This window comes from Dromiciops gliroides, chromosome 4, assembly GCF_019393635.1.
Source record: "Dromiciops gliroides isolate mDroGli1 chromosome 4, mDroGli1.pri, whole genome shotgun sequence".
NCBI lineage: Eukaryota > Metazoa > Chordata > Mammalia > Microbiotheria > Microbiotheriidae > Dromiciops > Dromiciops gliroides.
The window spans coordinates 236,613,781-236,629,478 of NC_057864.1; the positions used below are offsets into that span (position 1 = coordinate 236,613,781).

A 15,698-nucleotide genomic window follows, 5' to 3' on the forward strand; every position below is an offset into this window, starting at 1 on the left:
AAAAAAATCCATATATAAAACCTAAACTGACTGATGAGATGAGCTCTTTGTATGTTCATATTAATCTACCCCCCCCCAACTTTTCTCTGTATAGGAATGGTTTTTCTCTGTATCTTCAGATTTTAGTTTTCCATCCTTTTTTTTCTAGCAGGCATAGTTCAGTTTATTCATTGTTTATTAAAAAAACATCTTATGTGGTTGCCACAGCAGATGCTTGGGTCCTCTGGACAGACACCCCAGCATGAGTCTTCACAAGATAGCTGATGAATTCCTGATAGGGAGAATTAGTAAACACAATCTCCTTCCATAGGTCTGGAGTTAGGTAGCTGTATGTTTTGGAGGTGGCATCGAAGTTAGCTTTAGCAAAGTTGCCCAGAGTGGCAGTACAGCCCCTTGCAGAAGTGTAGCAGTCATCAATTCCAGTCATAATCAGGAGCTTCTTAGGCACAGGAGCTGAGACAATGGCAGTACCTTGAGGGGCAGGGATCAGGCACACCAAAACTGATCCACAGCACCCAGTGACCTTGCAGGGCACTGTGTGAGGCTTGCCAGTCTTATTCCCCCAGTAGCCACGTCTCACAGGAACAATGGACAGCTTGGCCAGAATGATAGCACCACGAATAGCTGAGGCTACTTCCTTGGAGCACTTGACACCCAAGCCAACACAGCCACTGTAGTCGCCAATGGCCACAAAAGCTTTGAACCTGGTATGTTGTCCAGCTCTAGTTTGTTTCTGAACAGGCATGATCTTCGGAACCTCATCCTTCAGTGAAGACCCCAGGAAGAAATCTGTGATCTCAGATTCCTTAATAGGAAGGGAGAAAAGATAGATCTCCTCCAAAGACTTGATCTTCATGTCCTCGACTAGGCGGCCCAACTTGGTGACAGGAATCCACTCCTTATCCTCAGCCTTTCCTCCCTGGGGCCCTCAGCCCTTAGCCGCCAACTCCGGGCCCACGGGGCCTCCAGCTCCTCCGGCAGCACCAGTGTTGTCCGCCATTTGGCGTTCGTTAGAAGTAGAAGGTTTCCCATCCTTCTTTAAGCTGATTTATGCTGCAAGAGCTTCAGTCCTTGGAATCCTACCTACACTTTTCCTGAACCCTCTGAAATCTGCCTTTCCCAAATGCAGGGCACATGTCAAAATGTATCTATTTTTCTTGTCTTCTCACGTGAATTCTAATTAGGAATGATAACTCCCCGCCCCCCCCCCCCAACAAGTTATTAGTGAAAAAAACATGCAGCATGGTAATTCCCTTTTTGTTCCTCTACTTTTGGAAGTATGAACTGATCATTAATACAAATTAAGAAATTTTTAGCTGACTTATTTTTTGGGGGAAAGAGAGAATGAACTACAGAAGAATTCCTGAAAATTGAAATCTCCCCATGATATTATGCATCTGGCCAGACTTGGAAATTATTTCATTGAATTTCCTCTCTGTTGATGTAAGCTACAGTACACTTAGATGATAATATCTTTTCTATTTGTGTCTTTACTGATCTTTGCTAAATCCTTTCCATCATGCTTCCCCTACTCTGGTCATTGAATTTCCTTACATAAAACAATCTTAATATAGTAGTTAAAGTCCAGGGCTTGGAGTCCTGAGTTCATGTCTGGATTCAGATACTTACTGGCTGTGTGAGCCAGGGCAAGTCACTTTACCATGTTCTTAGTTTCCTCAACTATAAAATGAACTGGAGAAGGAAACTGCAAACCAGTCTAAAATCCTTGCCAAGAAAACCCCAAAGGGATCACGAAGAGTCAGACATAACTGAAATGACTCAACAACTTTGCCCCATCCCCACATCCTTTTAACCTTTATTGTTTCTTTTTGAATATCTTTCAGAACCACATTTTTGTAATGATCTCATTCCACTAAGTATGTGTAACACCTATAAAGCCAATTTGCCTGCCCTGCCTCTCGTCTTCTCTCTCTTATCTTTCTTACTACCATACTACATGCATGTCTGTATAGACATCTAGTCTCAAATTTTGTCCCTGGAATCTTTCTGAGCTTTTGTTTCATGAGAATTTCTGGGCAACTCTACTGCTATTGTTCTCCTCCACTGTAACTAGGCTGAATAGTATCTAATTTGTTGGCTGTAGGGAGGTTGCTCCTCCTTCCCCCTTTCTTTTCTCTTCTGATTTGCAAGACTCTAGGCTCATAAATTGTTACCAGTCTTTAAGTACATTCCATCCCTGGCCCAGAGCCAGAGCATTGTTAGAGGCAGGGATGTGGGATGTTCCTTAAAGGTAAGAGGCCTGACAAGAGTGATGAGTGACAGCCAGCAACCTGATAGTGGGGAAGAGACAGAATCACAGAATTTCAGAGTTGGCAAGGATCTAAACAGTCATCTAGTCAACCCATACCTGATTTCTTCTACAACATACCTGACAAGCAGTCGTCCCATGTTTAACAAGAAAGAAACCCTCCCGAAAATCCATTCCACTGTTGGTTAGTTCTAATTGTTAGGAAGTTGTCCCTTACGTCAAGCCTAAATCTATCTTTAAAACTCTTATCCACGTGCTAGGCCTTCATACACTATCGTGTCCTCCCAAAGTTTCTTTTCACACTAAATACTCCCAACTCCTTTCAGCTGATCACACATAGATATCAACTTGAGACCTATTACTACTTTGGTTGTCTTCCTCTGGATATTTTCTAGTTTAGGAGTCAGCTAGGAGGCACAGTGGATAGAATTCAAGATATGCAGTCAGCAAGACCTGAGTTCAAATCTTGCCTCAGACACATATTTCCTGTGTGACCCTGGGCAAATCCTATAACTTTTCTCAGCCTAACATTTCCTCATCTGTAAGGTGGAGATAATAATAGCACTTCTCAAGGATTGTTTATGTAAGGATAAAATGGGATCATATTTGTAATGTACTTTGCAAACCTAAAAACACTATATAAAGTGAGTTATTATTGTTGTTGATAGTATTTCCTTCCTAAAATGTGGTACCCAGAACTAACCACGAGCAGACTGTAAGAGAAGTCTAACAACAGAACCTCCCTAATCCTGGAAGCTTTGCCTATCTTAATGAAGCTAGATATTACATTAACTTTTTTGATTGCTATATTGTGCTGCTGATTCATCTTATGCTTTCATCTTAAGACTCCCAAATCTTTTTTCAGATTAACTGCTATTTAATAATGCCTCCTCTACCTTATGCTTGCCAATTCAAGTTTTTGAACCTCAGTGTAAGATTTTACATACTTACTAAATTTCAGTTAAGATATTTTCAGGTTCTGACTTTTTCATTGAATATGTTAGCTGTACCTCCCGAAGCTGGGAGTGTCACTGGAAAATTTGGCAAGCATTCCATCTCTGCTTTTATACAAGTCACTGATAAAAATGTTCAATAGCATAGAGCCCAGCAGAGATGAACTAGTAGTGCTTCATGAGAAACCTTATAAATAAATTGACATCCAACTGCTAAGACACACAACTCTTTGGGTCTGGACATTCAACTAGTTCTATGACTGATTTCTTCTATCATCTTGGGCACGTCATTTAGCTTCTCTGGGCCTCTGTTGCCTCATCTGTAAAATGAGGGGGTTGGATTAGGTAACCTTTGAATAGATGGGATGGTGATGACATGACAGAAAGAGAAGGACAGCTCTAAATGTGTGATGCTATGATCCTTTTAACTCTATCTAAATTTTGCTATCATCATGTGGCCCAAATATCTCGATATTTTCCACAAGATTACCAAACTATATTGAATGTTTTGCTAAAATTTAGGTAATTTAGGTAAACTAATTCTACAGCATTCCCTTGATCTATCAATTTAATAATCTGGTCCTGCATAATCTAGCACCAAATCACCATCCCCTTCATATACTCCATAGTCCAGCCAAACTGCACTTCTTACTATTTTGCACACATGACTCTATCTCCTGCCTCTCTATCTTGCCTCCCCACGCCACCCCTGGTACCAATTACACTGTATTTATTTTTTTATATCTTCATGCATATGCATGTTATTTCTTTCCACAGAATATAAGTTTGTTGAGGTCAATGACTTTTTAATTTTAGTTTTTATATCTTGAGCATCATGTCTGGCATAGAGTAAGAACTTAATAAACAGAGGCTTGATTGATTGATAGTGATCCTATCAAAAAGGAAATAAGTTTACTAATTTGCATTCCACACTACAGAATTTCCTAGGAATCAAAGTCAAGTTCCCTGTTTTTACTGTTTGTAAATTATATACATTTTTGTAAATCAGGACATTTCCCTCTTTTCCAGCTATATAGATTTTCTCTTTTTTCTGCATGATCTTTCAAAATCACTGACAGTAGCTTTAAAATCCCATTTGCCACTTCTTTCAGGACCCAAGGATATATGGAATTAATTTGGGCCAGAGGACTTCGATGTCAAGAGCAGGTAGGTATTCTCTTATTATTTCCATATTTATTTTAAGTACCAGCTCCTTATTAGTCATTTCTGTTGCATCCCTTTCCAATGGAAAAGTCATTCTCCTTGAAAGAGCAAACAGAAGAAAAATAAAAGAATGGCCTACCTTGAATATTTTGGTACAGTAAAGAATGAGAATTTGAGTGGATGCCCATCAATTAAAACACACATGAGGGGGCAGCTAGATGGCGCAGTGGATAAAGCACTGGCCCTGGATTCAGGAGGACCTGAGTTCAAATCCGGCCTCAGACACTTAACACTTACTAGCTGTGTGACCCTGGGCAAGTCACTTAACCCCAACTGCCTCACCAAAAACATAAAAAAAAAAAACAACAACCATACATGAACCAAACTGTGATAGGTGAATGTAATGGAATATTACCAGACCTTAAGAAATGATGAACAGGACAGATTCAGAAAAACCTGGGGAAAAAATATGTATGACGTATAGTTGATGTATAATTAAGTGAGCAGAACCAGGAGTACAATTTATATAATGACTCCTATAAGAGCAGACCCCAGAGGAAAACAAATCTGAGTTTGGGAAAAAGTCTGATTAATACAGTGACTAAATAGGATGTCAGAAGATAAGTGATGAAACATGCTTCCCAATTCTTGATAGGTGATGGACAGTAGGTATAAAATGAGACCTACACTTTTAGACATGACAAATATGGATGTTTGTTTTGCTTTACTGTCCTTATTTATTATGAGAGGGTATTTGTTTGCTTTCTTTCTGCCCTTTCTGTTCTGTGATGACTGTCATTCCATCCAAGGTCCCTTTAAGACTGTCAATCAGCCAGGTATTTAGTTATTGAGCAAATCCAGAGCCCCTGAAGGGTCACTAACCCCACTAGTTGGGATAGTAGCAGGACTAAAAGGATGTGAGTAGAGCTGCCCCCATTCTGAAGATCAACAAGTATTGATTAATCTCCTACTATGAGTCAGATACTGGACTAAGGTCCGTGGAATTTGGCAAACAGAATAAACAGTTAACCAACATCTAGATGATGGAGGACACTTGGGATACAGGACCTAGATTTGTGATTTCATTGTTTTAGGGAACTTCCAGATTAGGCTAAGGCAGGTCAGCACCTTCTTTGCAACTTATAGAGAGTCACTGGGCACACTCAATTTTTTTTTTTTTGGCGGGACTATGGGGGTTAAGTGACTTGCCCAGAGTCACACAGCTAGTACATGTCAAGTTTCTGAGGCTGGATTTTAACTCAGGTCCTCCTGAATCCAGGGCCAGTGCTCTATCCACTGCGCCACCTAGTTGCCCCCTGCTATTTCTCATTCATCTCTGATCCCAGGTGATAGTGAGCTTTCCCTCTTCTCTACTCACAGCCAAGTGTTCATAGGTCTTCTATGCACTTATAATTTCTTTCGTAGCTGTGTGTGCATATGTCTACACCATAAATTACCTGAGAATAGAAGCTGCATTTTTCTCATCTTGAAAAATTCCTAGTGACTTCCTACCTGAGAGGAATGAAAAAGGTGGGAAGCCAAAACATAATCAAGTGCTAAATTTGTGTCAAACAGGGAGGCAAGACTTCCATGAATAGCACATCAAAATGACTCAAGTATCAAGACCAGGTAGAGTTTCTCCAGATATTGGAGCTGTCATAGAATTCTAGAATCTTAAGAGTTAGAAGGAATTTTAAAGCCATTTAGTCTAATCCTAAGAGTGGTATGTGAGGGAGACATTGTGAAACGGACCACACAGCTCGAGGCAAGAATTTTAAAAGAAGAGAAAACAGAGGCTAGGGATCTAAGCTCAAAAGAGAAAAGAAAACAAATTTCATTAGGTCTAACACTCTCCAAGGAATGAACTTAATTTCCCAAAACCTTATTAAAATAATTAATTTCAGCTTCTTCTCCCATTCAGTACCCTTGTAGTAGATAGAGAGCTAGCCTCTGAGCCAGAAAGACCTAGGTTCACATTTCATCTCTGACACACTAGCTGTGTGATCTTGGGCAAGTCATGTAACTTTTCAGTGTTCTGGATCTTTACTGGTAGGAGTTTCTTCATCTACGAGGGTTCCTAACCCTCTCCTTCCCACCTACCACACCTTTTTTCAGTGCTTCTGAGAGTTAGTTAAGTTTGCCTCTTCTCCCACTTCAGCACTGGGAGTGAGAATGGTGGAAGTTGGTCTATGAACTCAAAAGCCAGGAAAATGGATGCTCAGATCATCAGTCACTTCGAACCACAGGACAGATCTTACCAACTATGCTTGGTACCATTTTCTAGTTGGCATCTACCTTCGCTGAGCACACTTACAATAAACAGTCAGAGTCAAGTGACAAATTCCAAGGAGACAAGGAGCTGTTTTTTCTGGCACTGATGGGAAGACATTCATGCCTCTGTGAAGGAATGTCTGGTGAGGAAATGGGACATGTCCCACTGGAAGTTGAGGGTTGGAGATGGGAAGCCTAGTCACAGTTTGGGTCTGGGGAACATCTTGAATTATTTTACACTCAAATTCTAAACACATCTTGCTGTCTCAAGTATCTGGTGAAATTCCTAATCACTTTGAATGTATGTGTTTTCCTTCATGTTACTTCTCAAAATGAAGCCTACCTAATATAATCCATTATAAGAGAAAATAATGAGTTGGGAATCAGGATACCATGCTTCTAGTCCTGGTTCTAACTCCAATTTACTATCTGATCTTGAGCAAGTCACTTGACCTCCCCCCCCACTCAATTTTCTCATCTTTAAAAAGGGGAGTTAGACCAGATAATTCCTTCTAGCTCCAAAACTCTATGATACTTTTTGAGTCTTGACTGTCAAATAAAAGTCTGGTTTTGCTCAACAAACCAAATCAATCAACAATTCAGGCACCTATTTCCCATGCTAATCTTGACAAAATTCCTTTTATTTCTGTAAATCTCATAGCACTTTTTTTTTTCATTCCTTTTTTTTTTGGGGGGGGGTGTGAGGCAATTGGGGTTAAGTGACTTGCCCAGGGTCACACAGCTAGTAAGTGTTAAGTGTCTGAGGCCGGATTTGAACTCAGGTACTCCTGAATCCAGGGCCAGTGCTCTATCCACTGCGCCATCTAACTGCCCCCTTTTCATTCCTAAAGGATAATCACAGAATGTTTACAAACCTGTAAACCATTCTCTCTGAAGAGAAGTTTTTTCCCCTTGAGGTCACTGGGCTGTTTCATTAGAAACTTAGCTATTAACTCTTGTTAAAGGGTAGGTAATTCTTGTTTTTCCTTTGAAATGTCATCAAAGGATTAGAATTGAGGTGGGCAACCTATGCCACAATCTAACAATATTCTGTGATATCTATTCATCCCTCCCCACTTCTCCATTTCTCTCTATGGACTCCTTACACAACCAAGAGAACAGAATATTGGGCTTGGAAAGATCCTTTGAGATCACCTAGATCAGACTCCTCATTTCATACAAAGGGAGAACTTAGTCTCAGAGAGACCTTGGTGAAGGCTCAACATCAGAGATGCTTAATGACAAAGCCAAGACTAGAACACAGGCTTTCACAATTTCATAATTTAAATTTCCTGTCATTCCAGTCAATAAACATAATGCTTATCAAGTGCCATGTGCTTTTTTTTTTTTTTTTTTTGCGAGGCAATAAGGGTTAAGTGACTTGCCTATGGTCACACACCTAGTAAGTATGTCAAGTGTCTGAGGCTGCATTTGAACTCAGGTCTTCCTGAATCCAGGGCCAGTGCTTTATCCACTGGGCCACCTAGCTGCCCCAAGTGCCATGTACTTTGTTAAGTATTGGTACACATAGATTAAAAAAAAGTGTCAGTGCCTTTCTTAAGGAGCTTATAATCTGGAAGGGGAAAGAAATGTACACAAATACCAGTAGTACAAATTAGAAAATAATTAAGTGCAGACAGGTCAGAGTAAATTGAGGAATTTTAGAAGAGGAGGATAATTTCTAGTTAGAGGGAATCAAGCCTTCGCTTCATGGAGGAGATAGAACTTGAACTGGATCTCAACGTAGAAGAAGACTGTCTATAGAACAAGATGGAAGCAGGGATTACAAGTATGATTCCAAGCAGAGGAATGGTGTATGCACAGAGGTGGAAGAGGGCGGTACAAATTAAAAGCTCTTGTCCTGCCAGAGAAAAATGGGTAGAATTTTGAATGCTGGAGAAGTAGCCAATCCCTTCAAAGTTGGCCTTTATGACTGAAAAATGCCAAGGAGAATTATGTTCTACTCACTCATCTTCTTCCTGTTGATGCAACAAACATTAACAATGTACTAATACAAAGTTTTATATAAGATATTGTCTCCTGACCTCTTGGAACTTACAGGGGGAAAAGAGTGTCTCAAGTTTCTTCTCTATTCCCTTGCTTGAGCTTTAAAGGATGTGCTAAACCATAGAAGCAGCAGGAAAAAGTAAGGAAGCAAAGAAATGAGATACTCTTCAAAATGGATTATCGGCCTCTAAATCAGTGATTCCAAACCCCTACTTTGGGACACCCCAGAATGTCTCCAGTTCTCACCAGGGGTATCATCAAATTCTTTAAGTGAAATGTACTATTTTAATTATTTCATTTTACTTTTTAGAAATACATATTACACAATCATTTTAAGAGTGGATGTTGGAGATGTGTCATGAAATCAAAGGGGTTACTGCATTCCACTAATTAAAAATCCTTATTCCAGGTGATGAACAACAGGTGAGGCAATGGGCTCTAACAGAAAGTGCAGAAGGCTTACCCCGGAAGGATGCCTGAGTTTAGATTCCAATTCTGATATCTTATTAGCTTTAGGAGAGAGTGCAAGTATCTCTATTTCCCTATGCCTCAGTTTCCTCAACTAACATAATAATAATAATAATTATTATTATTATATTATATATAACATCAACATAGTATATTATATATTATATATAATAATTATTATACCACCCACTTCATAGGCTTAGGAAAAGCTTTTTTTAAACTTTAAAAGACTACAGAAATGTGAACTATTTCAATAAGCAATGATAGCTTTCTTCTAGTGTGATGGGAATATCTATCTAATAGCAAAGAGCCTGAAGAAACTAGGTAATCTTCCCTGAACAGGAGAGACAAGATAGGTCCAAATTAAGGTTTTTATAAGTGGTTCCCACCTTCCCTTTCAGGCCTTACCCCCCATTATTTTCTCCTCATATACTCTGTACCATGCCAAGCTAGATTCTGTGCCATTTCCTACATGAAACCCTTGGTTTCTCATCACTGCCTTTTCTCACAATGTTTCCCCTACCTGACGTTTTCCCTGCTCCTCTCAGTTTCATCTATCTAACCTTTAAGTCCCAGATGAACTGCCATTTGTTTTACAGAGTCTTCTGTGATTCTTCTAGGCATGTGTGACTGTCTCTCCTCTGGTCCCAACAGCTTGCATTACCTGTTTTATTGTCCTATCACATTGTCTGGTATAATAGCAATTCCTGCCCCTATTTTCTCTCCCCTGCTAGACTTTATGCTCTTTGTGGGCAGAGGCCATGTCTCCTCTTCCTTGTTATCCTGAAATCACCTAGCACCACATTTAGTAAATAGTAGATGCTCAATAAATATTTAAGGAATAAATGGATAAAATACTTGGAGATAACAGGATAACTAACATAGCTGACTTCTTAAGGTGCTTTCTTTGTCTGTGACTATGTAATTCCTATTATAAGTTACAAGGATTCTAGGACTTCACTTTCTATTTCTAGCATTGCCTAGCCTGGAGTGGGGGGTGTTAGTCTATGATTTTATGACAGATGTGCAGCCTTGAGTCCACCCATCTGCTCACTTCAGCAGGGGATTCATCAATGAATGGTCTTGTGAAACTGTTTGACAGTTGTATGACATAGGGGGTAAGAAGGAAGAGGGCAAAGTTTGGCCCTGGAAAAGAGGAAAATATGTCTCCTTCATCTCATTAGAGAGGTGGGAAACTATGGGCAGAGAATGCTGCATATGCTGTCAAATACCGTTAATGTCAGGGGCTTTAGCTATACTTTAAAAAATGAATCTTTGATAAAATGGAAAGTTTGCTGGATGGGGGAAGGGAGAGGAATATATCTGTATATGGATTCAATGTCAAAACAAAAGGCATCAAACTAAATACACATGTATGTGTGTATATAGATATACACACACATACATACATATATATGTGTGTGTGTGTATTTTTTTTAAAGAAGGGGGGTGTCAAATCCCTCAGCTCTAGGAATGTCTGTCCTCTCAGTGACACTTGTCACTTTTTCTTTCTCTCTAGTAGCTTCCTCCAGTCAGTAGTGAGAAGAGCTTACAAAGCACTCTAAATATTCCGCCTCCACTGGCTCCTCTGGTCCCTGGCTTATCCCATTTGTGGGGCAGGACTACTGGTGGCCACCTGCAAAGCTAAAGTGGAGAGACACAATGAGGTCCCTGAGAACCCAAATGCCCTTTGTGTTCCTTGGGGCATCTGAAATGCCCGGTGGTCTCCTCTGGCCTCCCAGTTTACCTCCCAGTCTGACCTTCTGCCTTGTCAATTGTTGAACAGGCCCATTGTGAGGGGGCATTGTGTTAGAGGAGATGGGGAGAGAGCAGAATGAGGATATAAAGAAGAGGGGAGAGGAAGAAAAGAGAGAAAACAGGATGGAAATGAAGGAGAAAGAAGAAAGGAGGAAGAACACTATGAAGTAATGGAAATCATGAAGCATTTGAGCAGAACTCAAGTTTTCCTATCTAGAAGCTAACCATATGTGAGACCTGTTTACTTTAAAGACACTACTAGGAAACAGAATAGAACTTTACTGTGAGAAGACAGCGCACTCCTTCCATGGTAGAATGTTGAGTGGGCTGAAGAGATGAAGTAGGATTCAAAGAATCTGAATTTATTTGTAATAATAATGGTAACAATATCTTGTTGTTGTTAGGTCATTTCAGTCTTGTCCAGCTCTGTGACTCTATTTAGGGTTTTCTTGGCAAAGAAACTGGTGTGGTTTGTCATTTACTTCTCCAGCTCAATTTACAGATATGAAACAGGCCAACAGGGTTATGTACTTGGTCAAGGTCACACCAGCTAGGAAGAGTCTGAGACTGGATTTGAACTCAGGTCTTCCTGACTCCAGGCCCAGTGATATTTCTACTGTTCCACCTAGCTGCCTGGCAACAACAGAATCCTATAATATTAAAGCTACAAGGAACCTTAAGGGCAGCTAGGTGGCACAGTGGATAAAACACCAGCCCTGGATTCAGGAGGACCTGAGTTCAAATCCGTCTTCAGACACTTGACACTAGCTGTGTGACCCTGGGCAAGTCACTTAACCTTCATTTCCTTGCACAAAAATAAACAAATAAGCAAACAAATGAATGAATAAATAAAATAGACAGACAGATAAATAATAGGAGGAACCTTAAGTCAACAAGCCTGTTAGTTTATATCATAAATTATTTTACATATTAGCTCTTTTGATTCCTGCTCTACCATTGGTACCCTGAAGACCTTAGTCAGTCTCTTTAGATCTCTCAAAATTTTCCCATCTATAAAATGGGGATAACCAGTCCCTTCTTCCCTCTTTTCATGGATAGGCACTATATGAACATGCACTCAATTTTCCCTTCTCCTCCTGGACAAGTGAGTTCCCTGAGTAGCAAGTAAAAGAAAAGTAGGATTTTTCTCCACTTTCCTCTAACATCCTCTCCTGAGACAAGCTTAGGATTCGTCCTTCAAGACAATATAACCCCAAGAGAGTCAATTGTCCCCAGGTAGCCTATGCACCCACATAGCCCACAGAATGGGGGCGGGGCATAGTTCAGCCACATTTTAAACTTTTTTAAATGACAGGGACACAAACAGAAAAGCCAGACAATCCCAGCTTTCAAGTAGCTCTCATTCTCACAGGAAACCCCACATAGAATAGTTTTAGCCCAGTGGTCCTTAAGTATAATGTCAGGGCAGATGGCAATATCTACTGGTCAAGGTGACAAATAATTCCATTTCAGAGGGGCAATTAGGCTGATGGACACATACATCTTCTTTGGTGCCATTCTGATTGATAAAACCACATCTGTTTCTGATGTTTAACTATTTAACCATGCCAAGGACTTCAGTGGTGGGAACTCTCTTTTCTGGTTCATTATTCCCTATGGCTACTGGGAAGGGAGGGTCTGCAGCACTAACAGAGGCAATAAGACCTGGGTTCAAATTCTGCCTCCTATATACATTGGCTGGGTGAACCTGAACAAGTCACTTAATCTCTTAGTGTCCCACTCAGCTCTTTAAGGCAAGTTGTAAGAGTAGGTGCTGGTCTTCATTAGTAGAGGGAATATCATGAAAATACAATTCTTTTTCCTTTATTAACAAAAAAAACCCTAAAAACGTGGAAAAGACCTTTTAAAAAAACTACTTTATCTACCAATGACAATGAAATCATCACATTTGGACTTATTTAACAATGTTTAAACTTTTTCATGTGGAAATTGAAATGGTACTAAAGAAAACAAAAATTGAGTGAGAAACTGAAGGACCAGACTAACAAACGGACCAGACAAAGAAATTTTAAAAATTTTCATGTTAAAGGTGATACAGTTTTGAGTGTTGAAGGATTGATCTGAAAGGGGGAGGACACTGAAAGCTTGGGTGGGGCGGGAGAATCACAGATATTATTATTACTCCCCCAAAGTGCTTGATTAATATCAGTAATGAGCAGCTAGGTGGCGCAGTGGATAAAGCACCGGCCCTGGATCAGGAGGACCTGAGTTCAAAGGTGACACCTCAGACACTTGACACTTACTAGCTGTGTGACCCTGGGCAAGTCACTTAACCCCCCATTGCCTTGCCCCCCCAAAAGAAATAATATTAGTAAACTACTGATAGATGTTTGCTGAAGGAATACCAACTGATATAACTACTTTTTCCAGCTCCACAAACTCTTTATGGTAATAGCCTAGAAAGAATTAAGGTAATCTTGATGAAGGTGAGAAAAGGAACAGCAGGGTTTATGCAAATTATGTTTCTATAGCCAAACACATGTTTATAGTCACATAACTGCATCAGTTCATATTGTCTTCCCAGTTCTCTGAATGATCTTCATTATTTCTTAAAGTACAGTTAATATTGTATCTCTCTCCACACATCTCATAATTTGTTCAGTTATTCCTAATTGATGGCACCCCTCAGATTCACATTTTTGCCACCCCAAAGAGATCAATAAAATATTTTTGCATATCTTTAGAGTTTGTTTTACTTGGGACTAATCACTCCCTTAATTTGCTTTCCTACTAATTCTCCCTTCGCTTTGCCTATTTTCCTATTGAGTGAGAAGTTATTTTTGTACCCAACTGTATGTATGTGTATGTGTATGTGTATACACACATATATACATATACATATGTATTTGTCCTTCCTTTGACTAGTTCCAATGAAAGTGAGGTTAAAGTGTCAGCCTTCCTCCCTACCACCTCCTTCTTGTTTGTATAGATTTCTAGTTGCACACCCTAATTATGAGATAATGTCAGGACAGCTAGGTGGTACAGTGGATAGAGCACGGGCCCTGGAGTCAGGAGGACCTGAGTTCAAATCAGACACTTAACACTTACTAGCTGTGTGACCCTAGGCAAGTCACTTAACCCCAACTGCCTCACAAAAAAAAAAAAAAAGAGATCATGTTCCCTAACCTTCCTTTCCCTTCTCCTCCTAAAAGATTCCTCTTTCCTCTCTCCATCCAGTCTCTTAAGATCACTACGCCATAACAGAACCACTCCTAGGCCTTCTGTCTAATTAGACTCCCGTATGACCCTTGCTGACAAAGGTTTATATGGGCAAAGCTATGGTTTTTCAAGTAACCATGTATGGCTGTGAGAGATGGACTATAAAGAAAGCTGAGCACCATAGAATTGACACTTTCTAATTATAGTGCTGGACAAGACTTTTGAGAGAACTTTGGACAGCAAGGAGATCAAAATCAGTAATGCTTATAAGAAATTAATTCAGACTATTCTTGGAAGGACAAATACAGAAGCTGATGCTTAAATACTTTGGCCCACATAATGAGAAGACAGGACTTGTTGGAAAAGACCCTGATGAGGAAAGATTGAAGAGAAAAAGGAGAGGGAGACAGTAGAAGATGAGATGGCTAGATAGTGTCATGAAACAACGAACAGAGGTTGGACAGACTTTGGAAGATAGTAAAGGAAGAAGGACCTGGTGTGCTATGGTTCGTAGGGTCATGAAAAGTTGGATATGACTGAACAACATGACCCTGCAAATTTCTGAGCTGAATTTAGATCTGAGCAACACTAGATTGCTGCCGAAATCATCCACTATCAACCAGCTGAAAAGCTCTACTGATTCAAAATGATAGAACTCCCCTTTGGTCTGGAATTCTTGCTCTAGGTATTCTTCTGCAGGATTTAGAGCTGTGCTGCTTCTGCGCCTGTGCCTTTCTTGGGATCCATGCCAGGGCCTTGCTGGTGGAGAGGGGAGGTTGGGCACTCAGTCCACTCTGGATGTGTGACCTCAAACTTCGTAGCGGGTGACAAAGCTTCCAGTTGGTACTTGTTCCTGTTGAAGTGCCTCAGTATGGGTCTGGGACCTCCTCCGGTGCTAAAGCACAGCCTCTCCTGTGCATTGGATTGTTTAGCCCTCAATGTGTTCTGTTCCAGAGCCAGTGGCTGGTGCCCACAGACCTCTCTGTCTGTCTCTCTATGCAACCTGGGCTGGAAAAATGGCTTACTGTGGATTTGTTTTTTGGATTTTTCCCATTAAGATTTGGTCTGGTGTATTTTCTAGTTGTTTGCAGAAGTTTGTGGGGATGGGCTAGGGGTTGATGATGGAATGAAGCTCGCTATACTGAACTATTTCTACTCTGCCTTGATTAATAAATGTTTGTTGAACTAACTCTCTAAGCCCATTACAACTCCCCAGGATAGTATGAAGCACTTTTTGTCCCCAAATGATGTAATTACTCCAGGGTTACCGCACAACTAGTCTTTGTCTATGTAACTTTAAGTAAGATTCTCAGGGGCAGCTAAGTGGCACAGTGGTTAAAGCACCAGCCCTGGATTCAGAAGGACCCGAGTTCAAATCCAGCCTCAGAAACTTGACACTTTAGGTTTTAGGGCCATGTGACTTAAACAAATTCCTTCTTTAAAGCTATGTGGCTATTCTGAAAATGATGATGTATGAGGAGACTACTTGGAGCCAAAAGATCAGCATTCTGGCTTGATGTTAGCTATGTGAATGTGCACAAGTCACTTCCCTTCTCCATTTTCTCATCTATATAGCTTCTAAATGAACTCTAAGGTCTTTTCCTAATCCTCTGAACTTACAGAACTTG

General features: G+C 40.3%; 1 protein-coding gene and 1 pseudogene across 1 annotated transcript in view; both read right to left on the reverse strand.

The window, feature by feature from the left end:
• The window catches only part of NTN1 (netrin 1), a 367,906-nt gene that overhangs the window by 89,040 nt on the left and 263,168 nt on the right, over nt 1-15,698 (reverse strand). The gene's annotated exons all lie outside the window — the stretch shown is intronic.
• On the reverse strand, nt 191-1,000 carry LOC122752976 (annotated as a pseudogene).